We start from the raw sequence: 19175 nt of genomic DNA, 5'->3' as shown, positions 1-19175 counted from the left end.
AATTAGACTCCAAAGGTTTTATTTTCAAGTTATTCACAAATACATAAATTTCCACAATTTGCCAGACATCACTGCCAATGCTTTATTTACGAACTAAAAGAAAACAAATGTGTTTCTTTTCCCTTGAAATGAACACCATCTAGTGTATGTGAGAGAAGCAGGATGCATGGTGTATACAGCACCCCACTAGGCCATGTGGCGAGACTGCGGTAGTCTCACTCCCTCTCTAGGGTGTGCAGGCCCACACAGAGTACTGACGTCTACAGACAACTAGAAAAGCACCCAACTGCACAATCGCCTTTCTAGTCTAAACCCAACCGCAGATCAACTTACCAAATCCCTGTGCAACACCCAGTTAGCATGCAGGTAGTGAATACCATCTAGGATCTGATATAACAGTGACTTCACCATTCCCCGAGGTAACTGAACTGGCTTCTTGTTTGCTTTAGAAGCTCTGTGAAACTTGATTATATGCTGAAAGAAAAAATATCACCAGAAGTTAAAAAAAAAAGAGGAAAGATAATTTGATGTGTCATATTTTCTAAACAGAAAAAGAAACACCCAGGGATTCCCAAAGATACTGAAAATATAATTTCACATTCTGCTGAATAATTTAACTTTAAAATTTCCTAACTGAAACTAAAATTCCATTTCCTAAGTATATGATAGTATCTCAGGAAACAAATGGTTACAATAGAGAAGTAGGCAATATTCTGCTTTTATTTTTAAAGTTTACCACAAATGTAATTACTTTCAAAATATACTTGACCCCCGTTTATCTGGTAGGAATTTTCAAGAACAGAATTTTTTTTTGTTCCGTAGTAATAAAATGAAAGGGAAAAACATATAGAACAAAGTTCAATAGATACTTCTGGCTGGTAGACATAGCATAGAAATGGTACCTATTTATAGCATAGGTTATTAACAAGCACAAGGAAATAATAACATGTAAACGATCAGTTCATACCAGAAATATTTAGAAATCTGAAAGACTGGGGAAAAAACTGCCTTGTACCATTCATCAAAGCTTTCTGTGTGCAGAATGATAACCATACATAGCACAGCCAGTAAAACAGAGCACAACTTTATAAATACAAAAATTACTTTACAAAAAAAAAATGTACCTCCTAAGTTTTGTTTTTTTTTTTAAGTTTCAAACTCTCTTGATAAGGTTACTCATCTTAATGACAGTATCCTTAAATCGCTGGAAGATCTCTAAGTCAGGTGCAGCTAGCTACCTATGCCTTGCATACCATTATACATAACCCTGGTGCCTAATATTGCACAGAGACGACTCTTGACTAGTAAGTGTTGATCAAGTAAGTAAATATAAAGCATATTCTGGACAGCAGTAAGCATAATACGAATAAAAGTAAGATATTTAACATGGTAAATTAACATTTTCACTTTCTGTTTTCTTATGCTATACAGAGTAAGACATGGCTATGAACTAACTAATGATTAATGAGTAAAGAAGCTTTACTTTCCAAGGTAAAAATATATAACAGTTAGCTAATAAGGCGGTCAAGTGTACCACTAAGCATGTATGTAGTATGATTAATCTACACTTTAACAGCAGCATTAATCTATTTCGATTTTCTTCTCAATCTTTTTGCCAAGGCATTTGAAAGCAAGCACACAAAATGGAGATATAGCAACTTAATCTAGAAAGTTCTGTCACCTGTCCTAAGATATGATGTGAAAATCAAGTCTATTCTCCCTAAGAGGGAGATTCTTTAGCTCTCCAAGTTTAATAAAAATAGGTTAAAATACAGCAATCTTCTAAAAGAATTGAAATCCTGCCAGAATCAGAAAGAAGGTACAAATATGTAGGTCAAGCAAAGTAGTTAATCAATTCCACATATATTTCTTCAGTTAACACTTTCATTAGGGTATTACAAGTGACTTTTTTTCATAACCAATGTTTTAAAACTATAAGAAGCTATCGTGGGGGAATGTCTTATTGTCATTTTCTTTATATTCCAGGGCTGTATAACAAATAAGTGAAATCTCACCAACTCCTAAGTGATATTTAACTAACTACTACAACACTCCTTTGTTACTCCCTGCTGCTTTACCCTGGCCAATTCACTCCAACATCACAATTAAAATAAGAAAACAAAATAAAGGAGTGGGCTTTAGTAAACTAAACTATCATGTTTTTATAAAAATGAACATTAAAAATACTTATTTGTCTTAAATACCAAAGAGATGATAAGGCTAATGAACTACCTATATAGACTATACAACATTATATACAATATAATTTGCTAAAGGATAATCATTGTACCTACATGTAAAATTAAATATTACACACTAGCTTCCTAGAAATTATACTGAATGCAATACTAGCTTCTATGCTCTACTATGGTGTACTGCAAACGGGTTTGTAAACCAGCCTAGAAAATGTCTTAAGTTTAAATTATGTAACTAGGCTAGGTTTCAGTATGGTATGTGTTTAATTCATTACTGGCCATGCTGATTTTAAAAATTTGATCAGATTAGATTTCCTTTAAAGTAAGAGAATAGAAGCTAACACCCAGAAATTTGTAACTTGCATTAAATTGGATAATAGTTGCATAAAACAGAGAATGAGCATTTCACAGTATATGCTTTTTCTCTTATTCATTTCAATAAAAGCATGGCCATGTGAATTTAGTAAATACAGATTAATATGGAGATCAATAAAATGTTTAAAAACCAGAAAAAAATGTAGTCACGGAAGTAAAGTAGTTGTTAAGGTAAAGGGGGGGGGCGGTTTGGTTTGTTTGTTTTTAAACTATAATCTGTATTAACAGATGCTCTTTACAAAAGATTGACCAAAACATAAATTTTGGAAATGTTTCTGAATGATTTTGGGCTATCCTGCTATAGATTTTCACTGTATATATCAGAAAGACTTGTTCCCAAGATAATGTTTCAGATTTTTAAAAATGTAACTACTTATATTTAATAAAAGAATAAATTCTATAGTCACCCAAGACTTTCTCAAATATCAATTTTAAAAACGATCTGCTTAGTAAACTACAAAATACTGAGGCTGGTTATTTCAGCTATTTAGACCAGATAAATCTGAATTCTTATTTTACAATTATATTTTTTTCAATATAGCATCATTTTCTATACTATATAAAACTAATAAACTATAATCATTTGACTTTTGAGAAAATCTAACATTTAACTGAGTCTGAGTATCTAAAAATATTGTTATCACAGGTCAAACAACAAAAAATAACTAAAAGCCACAAGAGATACTAAGAACCTATTTTCACACAAGTCTCATTTTGTAGTAGAGCTCTTATCCACAAAGAATCCTTCCTATGCAAAATTATGGCCAATTCAAGTTTGCGCAATACAATCATGTGTCTCTTAACAACAGGGATACATTCTGAGAAATACATTAGGCCACTCTGTCCTTGTGTAGGCATCACAGAATATACTTTCACAAACCAAGACGGGATAGCCTCCTACACACCTCATCTACGTGGTCTAGCCTGCTACTGCTAGGCTACACACCTGCACAGCATGTGTGACTGCTCTGAATACTGTAGGAAGCTTTTACAAGATGCTAAGTATATCTAAACATAAAAAAGTACGGTAAAAATACAGTATTATAGTCTTATGTGATCACCATCATAGATGCAGCCTATTAGCGACTGAAATGTGGCAACTGACTACGTTGAATTATTGCTGAGGAAAATAAGAATACTGAATATCAATTGTGAATGACATTTGAAAAATGATTAATAATAGTTTCCTACTTGTGTATAGTACATTACTTTTGTAAAACTTTTCAAATAGAAGATTGCTCCTCTGAAAAACCTTGTGAAAAAGGCAAGGAAAGTCTTAATTTTACAGGCGGGGAAGCTACAGCTTCTGAGTCACTAAGACACTTGCCTAGTGTCAGAGGCCAAATAACAGCAGGACCATGTGATTTTGGTCTGGTCTTCCAAATAAAGCACACCCGTCCTCCTGCTTGGGCATACGCCTTCACATTTTATATTTCTTTATACAACAGAATAAAAAGAAATATGCTACTTTCAAATTTTATATCAAAACTGCTATTTTGGTCACTTTTTTATTTTGTAAAAAAAGAAAAATCAATCAGCACAAAACAATCCTGAATATCTGTTTATATTAAGATTCTAATATTTTCTTTAGTATCTCTTACATAGGCCAAACTGACAGGATCAAAAAGTAACAGCACAAAGGAAAGCACTCTGGCCCTGGTAATGCATCAACCACATTCTAGGAAGCCACTTTTATTTTTAAAATGTTATTCTCATAGTAAGATGAGCTCCATCTGTTTTTAGTCACTCTGAGCAAGCCCTGCCTGAAACCAATGGCTCAAGTCTGCTGCAATTCACCTTACCCAGAGGTCATGTTCAGCGTAGTCAAACAGAAGCCATACTTTCCTATCAGCATGAGACAGAAACACCTTTTGAAGAGAAATGACGTTTGGATGCTTAAGCTCTCGAAGCAACTGCAAAACAAAGGAGACCCATTAAAAGTTTTTGCCACAAAAATAATGCTAAACCCCTACACCATTTATAATTCAAAGGCAATACAACCCAGTGGTCATCAATCTTAAAAATCTAATAAGCAGGCTGGATGTTGGTGGCTCACGTCTGTAATCCCAGTATTTTGGGAGGCCGAGGTGGGAGAACTGCTTGAGCTCAGGTGTTTGAGACCAGACTAGGCAACATAATGAGACCTTGTTTCTACAAATAATCAAAACAGAGCCAGGTGTGGTGGCGCAAGCCTGTAGTCCCAGCCACTAGGGAGGCTGACACAGGAGGATTACCTGAGCCCAGGAGGTCACTGCAGCCGTGATGGCACCACTACACTACAGCCTGGGCGACAGTGAGACTCGACTCAAAAAAAAGCATATAATTTCAAACTTCTAAGACTTTAAAAATCATATACCAACTCAGAAACCTAAAAGCCAGTATTTAAAATTGACCATTTTCTAATTAATAAACCAGGCAAATTATCTAATAAGAAAGCCCAGGCTTTGCAGTCGCCCTGGATTACCCAGCTGGCTGAAAGAGCCCAAGCTAGTGCTAAAGCAGCCTTAATTCTATTCTAGTGTTTCTTCTATTACCTCAAAAGGAACACACTCCTAAGACAGACAGCAATTTCAAATCTTTCTGGAAACCGGCAGGGTATAAATTATAACAAACTCCAAAGAGTTGACAAAAGATCTCTACAATTAGAAACCTACATATAAAGTTATTCTTAGATGCCTCCAGAATTTCACCTCCAACATGAGGTTTCAATTCCTGTATTAAAACGAGAAAACAGCAGCAGCCTTTTTATTATGCTCTTGTCCTAGGTGCCAAGTGTGGTATTAAGCATATTACATGCATTATCTCACTTATTCATGAAATAATCCTATGAAATATTTATATAACCCCTATTTTACAAATGAGAAAGCATTTGGTTTAAGGGGGTTTAAAAATTTGCTCAAGGTTATACCCCTAGGAAGCAGTAGAACTGGGACTTACATGTTTTGAAATTAACTAACTTTTAAAACACAAAGTTACTATAGTCTAATACCAATACCTCCCAAGAGCAAATATCCTGGAGAAATAGTTCTCTTTACAGTCCACGGACACAAGTGTTACATATATATGCCGGGTGGTATACTTGACAATGACAGGCACTGTGTATTCATTCTCCTCACTGCATGACTGGCTCCTAGCACAATGCCTGGTGCCTTAGAGGCCCTTAGTAAGTATTTGGTGAATATATGAATGAATGAATATATGAATTAACAAAAGGAACAACTAAACTAAAGGAGGTCACACTCTGTCATCTCACCTATGGGCTGCTTTCATCATAAAACCAATCCAGGCCAGGCCAGGTGACTCACTTCTGTGATCCCAGCACTTCGGGAGGCTGATGCGAGAGAATTACTTGAGCCCAGGAGTTCAAGACCAGCCTAGGTAACACAGTGAGACCTTGTCTCTACAAAAACCAAAAAATTAGCCTGGTGTGGTGGCATGCACCTGTAGTCCCAGCTAGCTACTTGGGAGGCTAAGGTGCAAGGATCACCTGAGCCCAGGAGGTCGAGGCTGCAGTGAGCAGTGATCATCATGCCACTGTACTCCAGCCTGGGTGACAGAATGAGACTTCAACTTAAAAAAAAAATCCACTTCTATAAAATATTTTTTAAAAATCCATTTGATTAGTCAGACAACAAATCCCCAAGGGTAATGATTTTATATTGAGTAACAACTACTATAGTAGTAATGGTGTTAGGGGCTGAACTGTGTTCCCTCAAAATGCATACATACTGACTTATGTATTCACAATGCCATACTATTTTTCTTTGCTTGAAAATACCCTACTTATTAAAAAAAAAAAGCCTGTACAACAGCCTTGCACGGGTCCTTGAGGAGGTATTCCAGAAGAAGGCATTGTTATACTAGATGAGGGCTTGGCTCAATGTGTGCTACTGTCCCAGGAGAACTGCTAGTAGGACAAGATGTGGAAGACAAGGGTACCCATGACCCTGTGTAGGCTTAGGCTAATATGTTATGTGTGTGTCTTAATTATTGTAACAACAAAAATGTGTAAAAAGTAAAAGAAACAAAACAAAACAAAAACTTTTAAAAATAGAAGAAAGCTTATAGAATAAAGATATAAAGAAAGAAAATATTTTTGTATAGCTATCCAATGTGTGTTTTAAGTCAAGTGTTATTACAATAGTCAAGAAGTTAAACAGAATTAAAAGTAAATTATGGTATGCTAAGATTAACTGATTATTTAAAAAAGAAACACATTGTCTGCACCCTAAGTATCCCATGTCTATAAAAATCTACAGAGGTGGTCTGCAATGTCCTAGCCGCCACGTTCACTCACCACCTAGAGTAACTTCCAGTCCTGGAAGCGCCATCCATGCTAAGTGCCTTAGGTGAACCTTTTTAAAAATGTTGAGACTATATTTTTACTGTACCTTTTCTTCATTTAGATGTGTTTAGATATACAAATACCACTGAGTTACAACTGCTTGCAATATTCACTTACAGTCACATTCTGTGCAGGTGTGTAGCCTAGGAGAACAGGCTAGACCACATAGCCTAGGTATGTAAAAGGCTAGACTATCTAGGTATGGGTAAGTACACTCCACAAGGTAAGTGATCACACAAGGATAAAATCAGTCTAATCACACATTTCTCAGAACATATCCTGGTCACTGATGCGTGACTGTAGTTGAAAGTAAGACCTTTAAAGAAGCAATTAAATTAAAATGAGGCCCTTAGAGCGCACCTTAATCCAATCTGGCCAGAGTCCTTCTGAGAAGATTAGGACATACAGAGACACCAGGGGTGTCTTTGGAATCACCATCTGAAGAGACAGGAAGAGGGGGCTCATATGCAAGCCAAGTAGAGAAGCTTCAGAGGAAATTAACTCTGGCAGCACTTTTATTGGAGACTTCTAGCCTCCACTACTGTGAGAAAGTAATTTCCGTTGTTTAAGCCACGTGGTCTGTAGAAGTACATTATGGCAACCCTAGCAAACTAGTACAGTAACTAACTATTACTATTGAGTAAGTAAAACACCACATGTTAGGATTTTCTTTTTAGGGAGACATATTAGGAGAACAGGTCACTTTGGGATTAAAAGGGAATGGTCACTGAGGGATTGCAGCTGAAACTGAACGCCTCAGCAGAGAATTGCCTCTAAGTAAATATTTATATTTAAGAACTTCCAAAGGATCAGGGAGCTGTGCAGTATTTAGCAGGGCTAACATCTAGTAAGTACCTACTGCATGCCAGGCACCGTGGAAGATGCTTTGCTAGGTCCCAGGGATATCAAATGTTCGAAGACCTTTTACTGAAATCTCCAGTAGGAGACAAGTGCAAGGAAGCAAACAATTCTCATACTGTGGCTGTAACAGATAACATTTACTGAGTAAAATTTATTGAGAGTAGCTGACATTTACTGCGAATTTACTCTATACTAAGACATGTTCTGAGTGCCTCACAAAAATCACTCCGATATACTATTATTCTTATTCCCACTTGCAAGTGAGAAAACTGAAACACAAAGAAATTAAGTAACCTGCTTGAGGTCCTATAAGCTAGGGAAGTGGCATTTCCAGGATAAGAGCCCAAGAAATCTAGCAAAGGTCTTCGCCACTACATGTACCAACTACCATGGGGATGATGTCTGCCACTGAGGGAACATTCTAGCTTTCCTTTGTGATGAAATGAACTTTAGCACTGCATGATCCCACACAGGGCCGCCCAGAGCATGTAGATCCTCGTACTTAACATTTTAGAAGTTATTTTTTGCCTTTTTGAGGATTTTATGTAAAATGCTTAAATACATTTATACAATGATTTCCATTACAGAAACCAGCTATGTCTTTCTAATTCTGCTGGGGGGAAATATCTTATTTTCTGATACTACGTCATTCACCATAAACTTGGTTCATTCCAATTATCACATCCAATATCACATTTAACTTGAACTTCAAAAGTACAAATAAATAAAGCATAAATTAATATTTAAAACTGTGTCTTGTGGGTAAAAAAAGATCTCCAACATTCTTAAACTACACTGAGTTCTAATATTAAAATTTCACAACATAGCAAAGATAATAAATTCTAAATGTATGCCATAAGTATGGTGTAGCTGAGTTGAAGTCACTATAAAGACATTAAGGAAAATAATTCCAAAATTATTTCAATGTTTTAATAGCCGTGAAATCTTTTTCACAAAACCAAATTCTTGCAAACTGATAAAAACTGAGGTGCTAGGTGAAAGTAGAGGTGAGTACACAGGTAGAGTTCAGGGCTTCACCTCTGCCCCCCTCCCCCGATGCAATTACAAGGTAGCCTCACAGAATACTGACAGATTCACTGGTGGACACGCTGAACTAGATTAAGTTAAAGGAATTCCAGAAATGTATAAGTCAAACTACTTACAAAAAAAGGTTGACAGTCGTCTCCATCTCACTCTTCCCCATGTGCTCCAAAGCCTTTCTTCCCTTGATTTTCTGCCTAGTTAGATGTACACCGCTCTCCCATTCTCATCTGCTTTCATCACAGCACCTGCCACACCGTTCTTTTTTTTTTCTTTGGAGTTGGAGTCTCACTCCATCTCCCAGGCTGGAGTGCAGTGGCATGCTCACGGCCACCCCAGCATTGACCTGATGGGCTCTGGCAATCCTTTGGCCTCAGCCTTCCAAGTAGCCAGAACTATAGGCACGTGCTACCATGCCCAGCAAATTTTTTATTTATTGTAGAGACGAGGTCTCGCCAAGCTGTCCAGGTTGGTCTCGAACCCGCAGGCTCAGGCAATCCACTTGCCTCAGCCTCCCAAAATGCTAGGAATACAGGATGAGCCATCGAGCCTGGCCCACACTGTTCTTATTATAAGATGATGAGTCTCCTTCCTCGGTAGAGTGTAAATACTTTAGGCCAAAGACTTTGGCTTGTCCTGCTTCTTTAGTTTTACCTGCTCTAGTCCCTGTCAACATGGTACACCATAAATGACTGGTGGTTGAAAACCCACAGGCAGAGAATCCATTAAGCTAGCAAGACTGTTTAAATTGACATTTCCAGGTCATAAAAGCCTATGTCTATGGGTAGATAGATGGGCTGAGAGCAACACAAGCAAAGATTATAACACATGTCCTATAGATTATACTGATTAAAACCAGAAAAAACAAATTTGGACCCATAGTTTTATAATAGTAAAAACTGAAGTAAAATCTCAAGAAAGTAATGATCAGTTTATGGATAATTATTAAATAACACATTAATATTAAGAATACTCCCCTTTGGAATCAAAGTGAGACTCTAATTACAATATGGAAAACTGTTTTCAAAATAAAGAGGCAGACATTTTTACACACTCAAATGAACAGACAATGAAAATCAAACAACACAATTTCATTCAGATTTGACATCAGTACTGACATTGGTCCCATCCTATCACAAGAGAAATATTAACTTTATATGGACTAACATACCACTTCTATGATACTCAATGAAAAGTGGCACTTACTGGGAAAATACATATTTATATAAACAACTGAGATTAATTTTGTCCCAAATAAATGAATTTATGTAGAAGTTTTTGCTAGAATGACATGCCCCCCCTCACTTCTCCTTATAAAAACAAATGTGTTCTACAGATAGTTGGTATTTTAAAAGTTTATCAACTTTCAATTAACGTGACAAATAGAGAATTATCCAGTTGACACTTATAAGTCAGTTGACAATAATGATGAAAAAAAGAACTTCACTTACTGCTATTTCTCTACATGCCGACATAGAGATCCCAGTTCCTTCTATTTGTTTTAAAGCATAGTCTTTATCATCCTTTCTGCAAAAACAAAATTAAGATATAAATCTATTTATGTATTTTAATGAAGTATAAATAAATATGTCACATGTTTAATACACATTTGACACCATTCACATATCATCATATAATGTCACACAATAAAAACTTTTTAGACAACCTAGTCCAATCCCCCATTATTTGATGAGGGAAGTAAAAAAAAGACTCGTCCAATTCCCCACAAGTATTTGTGGAGGACAGATTCAGCCCTCCTGACTCCCAGAAATAGGTTCCTTCTGCTCTAACATATAAACATAACACACACAAACTTGCTTTCTAAAACCCATTCAGACATCAGTGGGTCAAAAAGAGTTAAGAAATTAATGTACCCTCAAGCATGTAATGATTATAATTTAAAACCTCATCGTTATCATAATCTGGTAATGTATAACTTAAAATATACCATCTCCAAATATCCTCAATGAATTTTACTAAACATATGTTTACTGAATACTTACTATGTATCTAGAACTGTGTAAGGTACTGTGGATACAAGTCTTCCTTCTTTTATGGAGTTTTCTGTGTCTATTGGCCTAGGTAGATAAATAAGTAATCCACCATCACACCACACGCTAAGAGCCATGATAAGGCAAACACAAACCACACAGAAGGTTATCCAAAGGTTACTTTGGTGGAGGACCCAGCAAAAACTTCTCAGAGGAACTGCCACCTAAATGAGCCCTAAATGGCTGCTCTCAAACCTCTTGACTCAGAACCCCTTTACTCTCTTGGAAATTACCGAAGACTCTGAGGAGCTTTTGTTTGTTGTATCTATCAATACTGACCAGATTAGATGTTTTAAGTGGGAACTTTTTAAACCACAAAATACAAAAGCACATATCCAGAGCAAACAGCATCATCACCATACGTTATATCATCACCACACGTTATATCATCTCTGAAGGAAATCCACTGTACACTCACTAGAATGAAGAGTGAAACAAAGCAAATAATGCCACAGTCTTATTAGGAAAAAAGAGTTGATCTTGCAGACCCTCTGAAAGAATCTCAGAGACACCCAGTGGTTCCCAAATCACTCTTTGAAAACTGCTGTGTGTGTATCAGTTACAAGGGGGAATACAGCATCGAGTCATGAGAGGTGAGAGAAAGCAAGGCATCTACACACGATCAGAGATGGACTGGGGATAAAAGCAGGAAGCAGAACATGGAAGTCTTTCTACTCTAGGAACAAGAAGGGCTCCTCTGAAGGTGTTTTTGAAAAGAAAGTTTTAATCATATTGTATTTGAGAAATATATACCTTCAGTTGCCTTGTGAATGTTTAGGAGGAGTAAATAAAGGCAGGAGGCAGAGAGAACAGTTAAAAGTGAGGTGTATCACAATTATTCAGAGAGAGGTGATGGTAGCCACTACAGAATGGTGGCTCTTGTAAGACAGGCATCCCCAAGCCCTGGGCCACAGACCAGTACCAGCCCATGGCCCGTTAGGAACCAGACTGCACAGCAGGAGGTGAGTGGCAGGTGAGCAAGCAAAGCTTCATCTGTATTTACAGCCACTCCTCATCACTGGCATCACCGCCTGAGCTCCACCTCCTGTCACATTAGCACTGAAAAGCCTGCTTCCATTCCCAACATCCAATCTTTCTGAAGCAGGGTCTTCTGCAGTGGCAGCAACCAAAGCGAGATTACAGAGTAGAATGGAGATCAACACACTTCGAGTGTCACTGTCTCCCATCACCTCAGATGGGACCGTCTAGTTGCAGGAAAACAAGCTCAGGGCTCCCACAGATTCTGCATTATGGTGAGTTGTGTAATTATTTCACTATATATTACAATGTAATCATAATAGAAATTAAGTGTGCAATACATGTAAAGTGCTTGAATGCTCCCCACTCTGTCCATGGAAAAACTGTCTTCCACAAAACCAGTCCCTGATGCCAAAAAGGTAGGGGACCTCTGCTATAAGGGAAGAGAGGTAGGAGCCAGAGTCAACAGCTCTTGGTGACTGACTACCAGGAGCAAAGAAGAAGAAATAAAAAATCATGATTCCTGCCTCAAGTAACAGGATAATAACAGCATTATTCGCTGAAATAAGAAACAAGGTGGGAGGAAAAGATCTGGGAGAACAGGAAAGTGACAGCTCCCTTCTGTGTAGGCTGAGTTTTTGGGACCTCTGAGATACCTAAGTGGGCATGGCTGATGCAAGTTGAGTAACACTGAAGCTCAAGAGAGTGAAGACGCAGATGAACTGTGATCAGCATTACACCGTAATTGAGTCAAGAGAGCAGATGTGCACACAAGACACAGATGGTCAAGAGAAGGACTTTCAAAACAAGGCGGGATGGCAAAGTCTCAAAACCTGCAGAGGTCTAGTAAGGTAAAGTTGAGAAACATCTACTGAATTTAACAAGGATCAAGTCACTAGTGGACAGCAGGGTAGGCAAGATTGTTGCAGTGATGCAGTGGCAGAAGGTTGAGGAATGACTCCTGACTGAATGGCTATACTACCAATAAATGATCCCTTCCTTATGCTTATTCACACATAAGTTCTTAACAGTAAAAAAAAAAAAAAAATGCCATGGATACTATGAAAAAATGACGTGTTCAAGGTAACTAAGCAGCACAGTGGCATCAACAGAATGTCTTTTTTCACTTGGGGACACTGAATAAACTGGGTTGTGCACCTGCATTTTGACTGTGACCCGTCATATGAGGTGAGGTGTGCAATTTTCTACTTGTGGCATCTGGCAGCACTCAAAGTTCGAGTTTTAGAGCATTTTGGATTTCAGATTTTTGGAATAGGGATGCTCAACCCGTACAGCATTCTGAGTACTATAAACAGAGGAGACAACCAGCTATACCTACAAAGCTTGACGTTGCATAAAAGGATGCTTCAGAGGGTCACCTAGATGCTGAAGACTTAAGCTAGTCAGGAAGAGAGGGAGGCACTGGGGAGAGAGTCAGTAGTTACATGCGACCCCCCAGGAAGTGGAAGCAGCGTATGCAAACTACAGCAGCACAGGCAAGGTCTGGCATGCTTAGAGAGAATCAGAGTAGCAGCAAGTAGTTTAGTATCACTGAAACATGCCACAAAGAAAGGGCAGTGGTGACAACCCTGAAAACAGCCAAGATCTTAGAAAAAGGCAGAGTTTGTAAAATGGGATGAGATCTGTTATGCCACCTGTCTCCAAACGAGTGGAGAGTTTATGTACCTCACTTCAAGGAGCATAGAAAACAAAGGAGTATGAGAAGAAATATTTCATTTTCAAAAACATAAAGCTGAAGGAAGTGTACTGTGTGAGACCAAAAAGAAGATGGAACTGTGATGAACATTTGCCTCTAAGAGATGGGAAGAATAAGATGAAAATGTCGAAGGGCAGCAAGGGAGTAGAAAAACAGAGTAGTTAGGCAACTGAGTGATTAAAAGAAAAGAATAGTGTTTTTGTAAAATACAATATAAACACACATACCAAACTTCACTGCCTCCTAAAACTCTAAACTATGACAAAGCACATTTTTAAAAACACAAACCAATAAGAAAAACTGAGACAGAAGGCAATATAAAAATTTGGAAACCAGAAAGGAAATAGAGAAAAAGTAGCTGACTAAGAGGATTCAAAGCCGGGCTCGGTGGCTCAGACTGTAATCCTGCACCTTTGAGAGGCTGAGGTGAGTGGACTGCTTGAGCCCGCGGGTTCGAGACCCACCTGGGCAGCGAGACCTCATCTCTACAATAAATCAAAAAATCAGCCGGGCCTGGTAGCGCATGCCTGTAATTCTGGCTACTTGGAAGGCTGAGGCAGAAGGATCGCCGGAGCCCAGCAGGCAAGGCTGCGGTGGCCGGGAGCGGCCACTGCACTCCAGTCTGGGTGACAGAGACTCCAACTCAAAAAAAAAAAAAAGAGGATTCAAGAAAACAAAATCAGATGCTAACAATGGAGAAAGACAAGAACCAATTAGACTTACACAGCAAAATCCTCCAAAGAAAGAGAATTGAGACTATGAGATACTGTTGGAAGCAGAACTGGCTGGACGGAAGAAAAGGTGGAGGAGATATCCCAGAAGATAGAATAGTAACACAAAGTGAGAGATGTAAAAGAAACATAGGAAAATTAGAGAAGCAGTTAAAAGGTCCAATAAACAAACAATCAGGAGTTCCAGAAAGAGAGAATAGAGAAAAGAGGGGAAGGAAACTTAGAGTAATTCAAGAAAACTACCCAAACTGAAGGACATTGCTTGCAAAATTGGAAGGGTTCACTGAGTTCCCATTAAATAAAAAAAAAAAAAAAAAAAAAAAAGAATGGAAACATACCTACCCCAAGACACAATATCCAGATATTTCAGAAAAGCGAAGACAAACAGTATATTTTACAAGGCTCCAGTAGGGATAGATAAAGAGCCACTTTTAGAAAGGATCAGGAGCCGTTTGGTCTCAACATGAGTTTTAGAAGCTAGAAGTTTGAGACTAGCTCTATATTTTATAAGACCATTAAATAGGCCGGGCTCAGTGGCTCAGCCTGTAATCCCAGCACTTTGGGAGGCCAAGGCGAGTGGATTGCCTGATCCTGCGGGTTCGAGACCCACCCGGGCAACGTGGCAAGACCTCGTCTCTACAATAAATAAAAAGTTAGCCGGGTGTGGTAGTGCACATCTATAGTTCTGGCTAGGCTAAGGTGGAAGGATCTCCAGAGCCCAGCATGTCAATGCTAGGGGGGGCCATAAGTGTGCCACTGAACTCCAGCCTGGGTGACAGAGTGAGACTCAAACTCGAGAAAAAAAACAAAAAACCATTAAATATACATTGTCCAGCCAGACATGGTGGCACACACCTATAATCCCAGCACTTTGGGAGACAGAGATGAGAGGACTGCCTGAGCCAAGGGGTTCAAGAGTAGCCTGGGCAACATGTCATGGGGTGGCCGTGATTGTGACACTGCACTCTAGCCTGGGCGACAGAGTGAGACTCCCACTCAAAACACACACACACACACACACACACACACACACACAGTCTACAGGTGTGGCTTGGAGTTTAAGCTCTGTATGGGAGGCAATTTTGGAGAATTACATTTTCAGCTGCCATAGGAAAAAAATAACCAGCCATTTCAAAGAGCTTGCACCAGAATGTAAATCAGGGCACTGCTTCCTTTATGGAAAAAGTCATGCTTTAGGGAAAACAAAACAAAACAGCTAAAATAATCACCATGCTTAGTTATACAGTAAAAACTGTGGATTGCAAAAAGGCTAATGTGCTAAATGTAAGATTTAATTATCTTAATTATGTGATAATATGGACTCAGATCATAAACAACAATCACTGCATTCTGAGGTATAATGGTTATTAAGGGGGAAAAGTCTGTGAGAATGCTAGACTATGGAATAAAGCCTTAGTGATTGGGCAAGAGAATAAACCAGTTTGGTCTTAATGCTTCAGAGATGTTAAATGAGCAACCTAACTTGCTTTAGTGTGATATCTTTGGTATTTTTTATGACCGTAGTATTTTCAATTAGGGAAAGAAAACAAGAGTTCAAAAAAAAGATGGCTCTAAATACATATTGTTAGGCCTTAGCTGTATTTTAAATAAGGTTTAAGAAAAGCTCATTATTTAAAACAATTAATAGTCCTAACAATTATTGTTTTTATTGCAGTATTTTCAAAAACTGACTGAAACTATTTCTTACCTTTGGATATCACAACTTAGGTTAACAATTATGGCATCATTTAAAACTCTTCTTGATTTAGGTCCCAAATTCAGATAATAAGGATATATTTTACTTCTAAAATATCTTTAAATTTCCTAGAATAACCATTAGGTAACACAAAGATTTACTCATTCACCTTAAAAATGGAAGGACAATAGAAATAATTGGATTAGGCTGGGCTTGGTGGCTCAGCCTGTAATCCCAGCACTTTGGGAGGCCAAGGTGAGTGGATTGCCTGAGCCCACGGATATGAGACCAGCCTAGACAACTTGGTGAGACCTCATCTCTACAATAAATCAAAAATTAGTGCACGTCTGTAGTTCCGGCTACTTGGAAGGCTGAGGCAGAAGGATCACTGGAGCCCAGCAGGTCGACGCCGGGGTGGTCGTGAGTGTGCCACTGCACTCCAGCCTGGGCTACGGAGTGAGACTCCGACTCAAAAAAAAAAAAGAATCGGATTTGGTTAACATTTCTCAAATGTAATTTAATTCAAAAGTCTTGTTTCTAAATTGATTTATTTGACAAATCAAAAAAGAAGCTTCATAAAACCTATGAGACCTTACTGCAAAAATAAGTAAAAATTTTTTTTAAAAGAGAGAAGTTTGGGCTCTACAACTGTTAAATACAAATAAGCATTCTAATGAATATATGTTTAATGGCTATGTGCTTCGAGTTGAGAAGAGGCAGACTCATACTCATATACAGAAACCTTTTCAAGGTGATTTTTGTTTCTAGTGTCAGTATCTTGGTCAATCATGAATAATCAGAGTCCACTTGCTGGCAGAACTCAATGGTTCATGCAGGTTTGCCGAAGTCGTCACTGTTCATAATCTGTTCTAACTCCCTGGGTAATTGCTGACTAAATATTAATCTCTTGAGTATTATATGCCGGTAGATGATCCATCCACTCTCTTCTAGTAACTGGTTAAGATAACAATTTTCCACAGCTCTTCAATCTTATCACTGATGGAAGCTACCTTGCTAGATACTTAATCAGCTGTATCCGTTCTTAGATTAGGTGACTGGCTATTTTTGAAGCATCATTAGAGAAAGACTACACTTGAACACAACCCGTGGAAATGACTTCGCCAGATTCTGTGAACAATGAACATAAGCAGTAAAACTCTTTGGCTCCACAGCTCTCAATTATGGTGTCGCAACATACCCTCAAACTACAAAAGGTCTGTCCTAGCCAGACACCTCAAACTGAGGATCCCTAAGAACTACCAGAAGAGGAAGATCTTAAAGAGTTTCCACCCAAGACCTTTGGATCAAGAGTTATGAAAGAGAGCTTCCACTCAGGACCCATGGAAGAAGATCTAAATGCCAAGAACCACAGATTATCATGCTTTAATTTGCATGCTCTTATTTTTTATATTTCAAAGCGATCTTCTTTCTTCTCGGTTCATTTAAATTTCTGAATTGGTAGCAAGCATTTGTTACCTGCAACAACAATACCCATAAGACTCCTATCCAAAACACTGCTGTGTGTGTCCCTAGTCACTCCCTGTATGAGTCTAGTACCAGGCTACAATGTGCTCAAGATTTCACTAAAATATGAAATCAAGCCAATGGTTGGAACTGTAGCCACTCTTTTTTTTTTTTTTTTTGTAGTCACTCTTTTGGGTACAACTCAGCTCACTCTAGTTCCTGGGCAATTATGTTAAGCAGCTCTTTAAATAGTAAACTAAAAATAGTAAACAGGACAGACAGCCCTATGATGTCACACCTAGGAAAGTTTCCATCAACACCAAAACCACACTTGGGGGACCTTGGCTCCTGGCTTAGAAGTGAACTACAAACTCTGTTAATAATTTCTCAGCACGTGTCAGTTCTCAAATATCTCCAGAGTCTTAACTGTGTACAGCCATTTTTTATTCAAATGATTCAATAGCCAATCTTATAACAACAACAAAAAGTATAATAAAGAATGGATTCAGTCCAACAATAGATGAGGTTCTCTAACAGTCTCCTATCAATAAAATTCTAGCAATGGTAAAGATCTGGATTTCACAGAACAATGATCTGAATGCTAGAATCTGGCCAAAAGGAAGGACCTAGAAAGTGGAAAAAAAGCCCTACTGATAGTCAGATTGTGATGTCCCTAATAGATTAGTAGCAAGGCCAATAGGAAACAAAGTTTTGCCCAAGGCCACACCACAGTTGCAAAATGACCCACATGGTCCTTTTTATGAGATAGCTGCTTTCTTACCAACGAGTCCCAGCTCTGGCTCACTCTTTCCACTCCTAAACAAAATGCTGAGTTGCCCGATCACCAAACTGTCCTCACTTCATAACAGTAACCAATGGGGCTACTTCCTCTAGTCTTTCCTTAGACTCATTCAGACTTGCACTCTTGTTTGACATAGCCTCACAGTTCCTCTGGTGTGAGCCCTACCTGGCTACAGCAGGCTAGTAACTTTGACTACAGGTGCACTTCTGGCAGTCTTTATCATTTATTATGCCCAAGGGTCTTGTAACTAGGTTACAATACATTAGAGCAAATCAAACAATACTTCCTTTTAAATTGGAGAAAAACTGAAAGAGCACATTCCAGCTAGCCATGCTGTATTTTGTTGAAGGTCCCTTGTCTTATTAACATGTTCTGCTCTTTTGATCATTCTGACAAGTGAAATTCACAAGATAACTTTTTGGTTAATGACATAGGTTTATGCAAAAGGTTATTAGAACTGTTCATTCCAGATGTGACGGAATCTCCTAGTAACTAGGGTAAGTTCCTAGGCTGGTACTGTCATAGACTCTAAGATGTGGCAGTGAACAGGACAGATCCAAAAGGAATTCCTTTCAAGTTCTTGGCAGCTCTGGATGCCAAGCTCCAAGAATGTACAAGGCTTATAAACCTAGCAATGAATACCTCTCATCTGCATTATCTCAAGAAACTGAAGTCAAGTTTATCAGCCCTCATACTTCAAACTCAGCTTTACCTTCTTTGGACAAACAGCTAGCAAAGCTTATAAAGCATTTGCCTTGAAAGCTGAGAGAAGCACTTGGCCTTCTCCAGTTTGTTCAGTTACAAAACCACAGTACACTGTCAGAGCTAGAATGTGGGGGCTTTCCATTAAATTACTGATCGATAAAACTTTCTTAAATCACCTTCCCAAGTGTCACTTATCTTAACAGCACTCCACTAA

At 38.3% G+C, this 19175-nt stretch overlaps 1 protein-coding gene across 2 annotated transcripts in view; it reads right to left on the bottom strand.

Moving 5' to 3' along the window:
- CDK8 (cyclin dependent kinase 8) overlaps positions 1-10346 on the bottom strand; it is a 58577-nt gene extending 48231 nt beyond the window's left edge. The window contains exons 1-3 of one of the 2 annotated variants that reach the window (XR_002482028.1): positions 10269-10339; positions 4373-4483; positions 334-474 (exon numbers count right to left, since the gene is read on the bottom strand). The gene's annotated coding sequence lies outside the window, so the exon portion shown is untranslated. Of the gene's footprint in view, positions 1-333; positions 475-4372; positions 4484-10268 lie in introns of both variants that reach the window. The other variant, XM_021712940.1, reaches the window with a different exon arrangement.
- Between the last annotated feature and the right edge of the window lie 8829 nt (positions 10347-19175).

The sequence above is a fragment of the Carlito syrichta genome, unplaced genomic scaffold, assembly GCF_000164805.1.
Source record: "Carlito syrichta isolate Samal-C Ts95f unplaced genomic scaffold, Tarsius_syrichta-2.0.1 Scaffold303736, whole genome shotgun sequence".
Classification (NCBI taxonomy): Eukaryota; Metazoa; Chordata; class Mammalia; order Primates; family Tarsiidae; genus Carlito; species Carlito syrichta.
This window is presented reverse-complemented; position numbering and strand designations above follow the sequence as displayed.